We start from the raw sequence: 9,773 nt of genomic DNA, 5'->3' as shown, positions 1-9,773 counted from the left end.
GAAAAGAAAAATATGTAAAAAGTATAAGAGATTTTTCTAGTCAAATTATTTTTTAATTAAAATTGAAATCTTTCTTTATTTTTCTTTATTTAATTAAGATAGAACTATTTTGGATCTATGCGGAGGGATCGAACTCAAACACACGTAAAAAGGCAATCTATTTTCATTTGATCGTTAGTTTTCAGTTCCATTATTTTTACAATTTCAAATCACAAAAGGGTTGCCAAACAAGGGTTCCGCAGAACTCTAGGATTACGTAATAGCTTGCTAAGATTTCCTTGAAGAGATACTGATAAATGGGCAGGGAGTTTGATGCCTTTTCACATATTTCTCCCTTTTATTTTTTAACATAATTTTCTAATACACGTACGGAATTATAAATAGACTAGAAAAAGATCCAACTGTGTTTTAATTAGTTGTCAGAAAAAATATTTCGATTTTTCGTTTCAAATTGTCAAAAAATTTGAGAACGACAATTTTTATTTAACTTAAACCGGTTATAAAAAGAAAACTATTATTTTCATTATGAAGGAGATATTAAATAGTTTAGATTGAAACATATTTGCTTAGGTAAAGATTTCTGGGGTCATCACTATCATTGGAAAGGATTCTTGAAGGTAAATGTAATTGTAAATATTTCTGTGGGAGTCGGTGTTTGTAAGAAAGTGCCATTTTTTAGATATACTTCTGAGATGTGGCTTGTGTGTTTTTGTACACACCGTTTGTCTATAAATATGTATGGGTTGGAATATATAAACATCCTATAAGTCTTTCGAAATAAAATTAACATTGATCTGTGAAACATAATTATTTTATATGATTTAACCTACATTATTGTTTTTAAAAAAGTTGAGAAACACTGCATTAGGCAATTATTTCAGTTGCTTTCTAGTATATATCAACATAAACGTTAATGTTTCATTTTCATTTGATCACATGTGCAAAAGAGAAGGCCGAAGTTTGCGGGAACTTTCACTAGTTAAATAATATATAAATAATATATTTAATAGTTTGTACAGGCTTGAACCATAATTTGAATAACGTGAAACAGTTGTTGAGTCTTAAGAAATGCGTCATGATTCCCGCTGACAATTACATTTTGTCATAAATGTTAGACAGTTGATTAATCAGATAAAAACATGAATGCTGAATAAACGTTTTAAAGGGAGAGTATTCATTTTACGGAAAGTTCGGAAAAGAAGGCAACGCGTCTTGTAAGTGTATGCTTGCATATGTTTCTTATCAATGTGTGACGGTTTGAAAGGATTATGCATGGTCAAGTACGCGTGAGAATATTTTTAAAAGAGAGTCACAGACTAGAGATGCCATGTGGCCAAAGGAAAATGAAAATATTTGGAGAATGAACCTAATATCACATTAGCAGACCGACTTGCTTTTGACCGCTACTTTAATGCTGAAAATTCTGATCCTAAAATATTAAGCCACCGGTTACAAATAATCATTACTTCGATTGTGAAAAATGTTCTCAAATACAACATGATATTGTCTTCTGGACATTTGGTAATATTGCTGTATCAATATTGTCAATAATTAATTGCATATGATTAGTTAAATATAATTTAACACATAGTTGGAGAAAGAAATTATTAGGTCAAACTTTCCGCAATTGCATTAGTGTGTAGTTGAACACAATAGACGTGTTAGGAACGTTAAGATATCAAACAAAACCAGGAAATGAATAAGCGTGCAATTTGCATCATTTTTATATCCTCCCCCATAATCACCATTTTCACTTTGTAGATATGCCTATGGGAAATATTTGTTTGTAACAAAGTGTAATATTTTAGATATACTTTTCCTAAGATATGACTTGTATGCTTTTTACACACTTTCGGTCAATAAATATGGATGGGATTGGAATATATGTACATTCTATAAGTCTTTAGAAAATAAAATAACATTGAACCGTAAAATATAATTGTTTTTTTCTCTGGTTAAATAATAAACAAAATAGTTTTTAGTAGAGATGCAAATGCTATAAATAATCTGAATTTTCATTAAGATTATTAATAGATTCGTTTGAACTTGAACCATTACGATCCATAAAAAGGAATCTATTTAAAGTGTCTAAATATGTAGCATGTAATTAAAAAGTACATACCTATTAACACCTTTTTAAACTTATGGCATTTTTAACACGCTCTTTTGATTATCATTATGTTTAGCTAGGCCAAATTTGAAAGCATGTAATTTATTTAATAGTAACTTATAAAAAAAGGTAAAAAAGAACAGTGACTAAAATCTGCAAAAAGGCGTTTTTATTAATAATTCCCGTTGAAAAGAAGGGAGCCTTTACACGTTTTTCTTCGATGTTAGACAGGCTGTAAACATTATTTGATGGCCATGGCTATATTCCCTTTACTTCTTGATAAGCCGGATATTTGAAAATTCGTTTGATATACCTGCCAGCAGTGAGTTCCGGTAAATAATCTTTGCTAGAATTAAGTGAAGAATTCTATAATAAGTACCAAGCTGAATGTGATCAATAAGTAGAATCATAATTTCAAAGCTCTTTCTCCCGAAACCCGGCCCGAATGAACACTTGTAAAGGAAAGTAACGCAAGATACAGTGGATAAAAAGAAGAACATTACAAACGGAAATGAACCCATTGACCCTGAATATTTGCCCTTTTGTGTCAAAGAGTCACAAGTTGTTTTAGTGAGAAGTAAATATGTTTCAGCGACGTTGATTTAGCAGTCGTGGACGGAAAACAAGTTGGGAGACGTGACATGTTTATAATGCATATGTCAAAGAGTAAGATTCTTGTATTCTGTAGCGTATTGATTTTTGTGCAAGGTTTCTAAGGATGTTTTAAATGGCATTTTTGTGTGGAAAGTTCAAAGACGGAGATTTGGCAACGACGCGAGCCATTATGAGATTTTAGTAATGCACTCAAATCTAGGTATGAGATATGCGATTCAAGTTAAGATTCAACGTTATTACATTTAAAGTGCTCCTAAAATTGACGAAATGTAACTGTACGTAATTTTCTCAGAGAATAAAAATAAGTTATACTGGAAACATAGAAACATGCAAAAAGAAATCCACATTTATGAATATAGTTATACTTCCAATCTCTGTATTAATCTGTTTCAAATTTTCTGCTGTTTTTCTATACTTTTATTGTATTGCGTTCTAACATACGTTGCATTATTGATCAGTCTCGCCGATCAAATATCATGGAACAAACGGATATTAAATATTCATATGAAAATATATACCTTTAAAATTAGGAATTGTAAAGGACGTCTTTTGTATAAGCCTGAATTCGTAATTTATCGTACGGATATGATACTTTTACATAAAAAAGATCACAACTGCATGCAGATTTCGCATTAACAGTCTTTCTAATATGCATGAAATATATCAACGGCTTTGGATTCAGTTTCAAGATGGCGAATTCAAAAGAGTAATTTGATTGGAAAACACATCAACCTGACTTTACGATACGAAATGAAACCTGATCAACAATAGATTAAAAGAATATCTTTCTGACGACAAGTAAAATTTCTTCTCTGAAATGCACCACTTTTATGTCATCGTAGGAAAATTAAATTGAGATATAATGCAACTAAATCGAATATTTAGACTCTTTACTCCAATTTTGATATAATTTTAGGTGAAAATGCACTGGGGGACTACTCGAAGATTTACCTGTAAGAAGTTGATTTTTATTGCTACTCAACCGTTTACAGGTTTATTTGGGTCTGCTGCGAACAAATATCACAGTTTATTTTGTCGCTGACAAAAATTATTTAAAAAGTAACACATTCCTTAACCTGTGGTTACTAGAATAGTTAAGCCTGGCCGCATTAAAAAAATCCTGCATGATGTTGAAGTAGTTGCGCATATGAAGAACATTAAAGTTTTTGCATCAGACAGACAAGCAACCTCCCCATGATAAGAACAGCTTTTGGAATAGACACCCCAACCTCCGCATGTAAAGAACGGCTTTCAGAATAGACACCCTCAAACCTCCCCATGTTATGAATGGCTTTTGGAATAGACACCCCAACCTTCCCATGTAAAGAACAGCTTTCAGAACAAACACTCCCAACCTTGTCAGCATACCCTCAAACCCAGAAAAGTTGATATATCGAATGTGAACGGTGAGTTAAACGTAAAACTCAACAGAATTAAAATTTTCGTTCCATTTTTAAAACAACCGTAAAACAGAGCATTCTCCGCAAGTTCTACCCCCTAAAAAGTTCTCTAACCCTTTTCTTTTTCGCTTGTTTAGAAAAAATATATATACACCATAAGCTTTTTCCCTTGTTAATAAAAATTTCAAAAAGATGGCATCCATTGCACAAAAGCTATTATAAAAAGTATAAGATATTTACGGTGTAACTATTGTACATCATTCTTGTCAGCGAGAGTTTAAAATGTTGTATTTGTTCGCAGCAGATCTTGTAAAAAGTTGAATAGCAAAAAAAACAAAAAAAAACAAAACAAAAAAAAAAACTCTTTAAAGGTAGATCTTCGGGTGGTCTGGCAGTGCAATTTGACTAAAATTCCCGGAAGCTTGCTTAATTGGTGTATAAGTACTATCGATCAAATTCAATGAAAATATAAAATATTCAAATTTTGAAATGATATGTCGAGCCTCTAATATGCCTTCTAAAAATAGGAAAACCAACTTAAATGGTTACTAATGTATGTATATAATTATTGTACAAATTAAACAAGAGGTAGGTAACGTTTTCACGAAAGTTTTCTACTCCATTCTCACCGTTCAAATCTAGTAGCTATTTTTTTCAAATTCATAATGATCAGTTACTAGTTTATGACTTACATAATTAATGCAACCAAGGAACACTTTTACATGAAAATTGCTCCAGACAATGGATGAAACAACCTGATATAATGATCTAATCATCTTCGTTCGTTAGCTTATCAAGTTACTTCATGGCGTTTCTCAAGTGATTTTCATAAAAAAGGGAATCAAGAATTAGGAAGATACTAAAAGTAAAGTCAATGCCTGCTCTCCACATCGTTATTTCTGATGAGATATAAATTCTACATTGTTATTTAAATTCTACATTGTTATATCTACTGAAATATAAATTCTACATTGTTATATCTAATGAAATATAAATGCTACATTGTTATTTCTAATGAAAAATTAATTCTACATTGTTATTCTAATAAAATATAAATTCTACATTGTTATTTCTAATGAAATATAAATTCTACATTGTTATTTCTAATGAAATATAAATTCTACATTGTTATTTCTAATGAAATATAAATTCTACATTGTTATTTATAATGAAATATAAATTCTACATTGTTATTTCTAATAAAATATAAATTCTACATTGTTATTTCTAATGAAATATAAATTCTACATTGTTATTTCTAATAAAATATAAATTCTACATTGTTATTTCTGATGAAATATAAATTCTACATTGTTATTCTAATAAAATATAAATTCTACATTGTTATTCTAAAAAAATATATAATTTCTACATTGTTATTTCTAATAAAATATAAATTCTACATTGTTATTTCTAATGAAATATAAATTCTACATTGTTATTCTAATGAAATATAAATTCTACATTGTTATTCTAATAAAATATAAATTCTACATTGTTATTTCTAATAAAATATAAATTTTACATTGTTATTCTAATAAAATATGAATTCTACAATGTTATTTCTCATGAAATATAAATTCTACATTGTTATTTCTAATAAAATATAAATTCTACATTGTTATTTCTAATGAAATATAAATTCTACAATGTTATTTCTAATGAAATAAAAATTCGACATTGATATTTCTAATATAATATAAATTCTACAATGTTATTTCTAATGAAATATAAATTCTACATTGTTATGTCTAATGAAATATAAATTCTACATTGGTGTTTCTAATGAAATATAAATTCTACAATGTTATTTCTAATGAAATATAAATTCTACATTGTTATTCTAATAAAATATAAATTCTACATTGTTATTTCTAATAAAATATAAATTCTACATTGTTATTTCATATGAAATATAAATTCTACATTGTTATTTCATATGAAATATACATTCTACATTGTTATTTCTAATGAAATATAAATTCTACATTGTTATTTCTAATAAAATATAAATTCTACATTGTTATTTCATATGAAATATAAATTCTACATTGTTATTTCATATGAAATATAAATTCTACATTGTTATTTCTAATAAAATATAAATTCTACATTGTTATTTCATATGAAATATAAATTCTACATTGTTATTTCTAATGAAATATAAATTCTACAATGTTATTTCTAATAAAATATAAATTCTACAATGTTATTTCTAATGAAATATAAATTCTACATTGTTATTTCTAATAAAATATAAATTCTACATTGTTATTTCTAATGAAATATAAATTATACATTGTTATTTCTAATAAAATATAAATTCTACCTTGTTATTTCTGATAAAATATAAATTCTACATTGTTATTCTAATAAAATATAAATTCTACATTGTTATTCTAAAAAAATATATAATTTCTACATTGTTATTTCTAATAAAATATAAATTCTACATTGTTATTTCTAATGAAATATAAATTCTACATTGTTATTCTAATGAAATATAAATTCTACATTGTTATTCTAATGACATATAAATTCTACATTGTTATTTCTAATGAAATATAAATTCTACATTGTTATTCTAATAAAATATAAATTCTACAATGTTATTTCTAATGAAATATAAATTCTACATTGTAATTTCTAATAAGATATAGATTCTACATTGTTATTTCTAATGATATATAAATTCTACAATGTTATTTCTAATGAAATATAAATTCTACAATGTTATTTCTAATGAAATAAACATTCGACATTGATATTTCTAATATAATATAAATTCTACAATGTTATTTCTAATGAAATATAAATTCTACATTGTTATTTCTAATGAAATATAAATTCTACATTGTTATTTCTAATGAAATATAAATTCTACAATGTTATTTCTAATGAAATATAAATTCTACATTGTTATTTCTAATGAAATAAATTGCGACATTGATATTTCTAATATAATATAAATTCTACATTGTTATTTCTAATGAAATATAAATTCTACATTGTTATTTCTAATGAAATATAAATTCTACAATGTTATTTCTAATGAAATATAAATTCTACAATGTTATTTCTAATGAAATAAAAATTCGACATTGATATTTCTAATATAATATAGATTCTACAATGTTATTTCTAATGAAATATAAATTCTACATTGTTATTTCTAATGAAATATAAATTCTACAATGTTATTTCTAATGAAATATAAATTCTACATTGTTATTCTAATGAAAGATAAATTCTACATTGATATTTCTAATATAATATAAATTCTACAATGTTATTTCTAATGAAATATAAATTCTACATTGTTATTTCTAATGAAAGATAAATTCTACATTGTTATTTCTAATGAAATATAAATTCTACAATGTTATTTCTAATGAAATATAAATTTTACATTGTTATTCTAATAAAATATAAATTCTACATTGTTATTTCTAATAAAATATAAATTCTACATTGTTATTTCTAATGAAATATAAATTTTAAAATGTTATTTCTAATGAAATATAAATTCTACATTGTTATTCTAATGACATATAAATTCTACATTGTTATTTCTAATGAAATATAAATTCTACATTGTTATTCTAATAAAATATAAATTCTACAATGTTATTTCTAATGAAATATAAATTCTACATTGTAATTTCTAATAAGATATAGATTCTACATTGTTATTTCTAATGAAATATAAATTCTACAATGTTATTTCTAATGAAATATAAATTCTACAATGTTATTTCTAATGAAATATAAATTCTACATTGTTATTTCTAATGAAATATAAATTCTACAATGTTATTTCTAATGAAATATAAATTCTACATTGTTATTTCTAATGAAATATAAATTCTACATTGTTATTTCTAATGAAATATAAATTCTACATTGTTATTTCTAATGAAATATAAATTCTACATTGTTATTTCTAATGAAATATAAATTCTACATTGTTATTTCTAATGAAATATAAATTCTACATTGTTATTTCTAATGAAATATAAATTCTACATTGTTATTTCTAATAAAATATAAATTCTACATTGTTATTTCTAATGAAATATAAATTCTACATTGTTATTTCTAATGAAATATAAATTCTACATTGTTATTTCTAATGAAATAAAAATGCGACATTGATATTTCTAATATAATATAAATTATACAATGTTATTTCTAATGACATATAAATTCTACATTGTTATTTCTAATGAAATATAAATTCTACATTGTTATTTCTAATAAAATATACATTCTACAATGTTATTTCTAATGAAATATAAATTCTACAATGTTATTTCTAATGAAATATAAATTCTACATTGTTATTCTAATGAAAGATAAATTCTACATTGATATTTCTAATATAATATAAATTCTACAATGTTATTTCTAATGAAATACAAATTCTACATTGTTATTTCTAATGAAAGATAAATTCTACATTGTTATTTCTAATAAAATATAAATTCTACAATGTTATTTCTAATGAAATATAAATTTTACATTGTTATTCTAATAAAATATAAATTCTACATTGTTATTTCTAATAAAATATAAATTCTACATTGTTATTTCTAATGAAATATAAATTTTACAATGTTATTTCTAATGAAATATAAATTCTACATTGTTATTTCTAATGAAATATAAATTCTACATTGTTATTTCATATGAAATATAAATTCTACATTGTTATTTCTAATGAAATATAAATTCTACAATGTTATTTCTAATGAAATATAAATTCTACAATGTTATTTCTAATGAAATATAAATTCTACATTGTTATTTCATATGAAATATCAATTCTACATTGTTATTTCTAATAAAATATAAATTCTACATTGTTATTTCTAATAAAATATAAATTCTACATTGTTATTTCTAATAAAATATAAATTCTACATTGTTATTTCTAATGAAATATAAATTCTACATTGTTATTTCTAATGAAATATAAATTCTACAATGTTATTTCTAATGAAATATAAATTCTACATTGTTATTCTAATAAAATATAAATTCTACAATGTTATTTCTAATGAAATATAAATTCTACATTGTTATTTCTAATGAAATATAAATTCTACATTGTTATTTCTAATAAAATATGAATTCTACATTGTTATTTCTAATAAAATATAAATTCTACATTGTTATTTCTAATAAAATATAAATTCTACATTGTTATTTCTAATAAAATATAAATTCTACATTGTTATTTCTAATGAAATATAAATTCTACATTGTTATTTCTAATGAAATATAAATTCTACATTGTTATTTTATATGAAATATAAATTCTACAATGTTATTTCTAATAAAATATAAATTCTACATTGTTATTTCTAATGAAATATAAATTCTACATTGTTATTTCTAATGAAATATAAATTCTACATTGTTATTTCTAATGAAATATAAATGCTACATTGTTATTTCTAATGAAATATAAATTCTACATGTTTATTTCTAATAAAATATAAATTCTACATTGTTATTTCTAATAAAATATAAATTCTACATTGTTATTTCTAATGAAATATAAATTCTACATTGTTATTTCTAATGAAATATAAATTCTACATTGTTATTTCTAATGAAATATTAATTCTACATTGTTACTTCTA

The sequence above is a fragment of the Euprymna scolopes genome, chromosome 4 (assembly GCF_053919585.1).
Source record: "Euprymna scolopes isolate OS-2025 chromosome 4, ASM5391958v1, whole genome shotgun sequence".
Taxonomy (NCBI): domain Eukaryota; kingdom Metazoa; phylum Mollusca; class Cephalopoda; order Sepiida; family Sepiolidae; genus Euprymna; species Euprymna scolopes.
The sequence above is the reverse complement of the archived record's forward strand: the minus strand, read 5'-3'. Positions refer to the sequence as shown.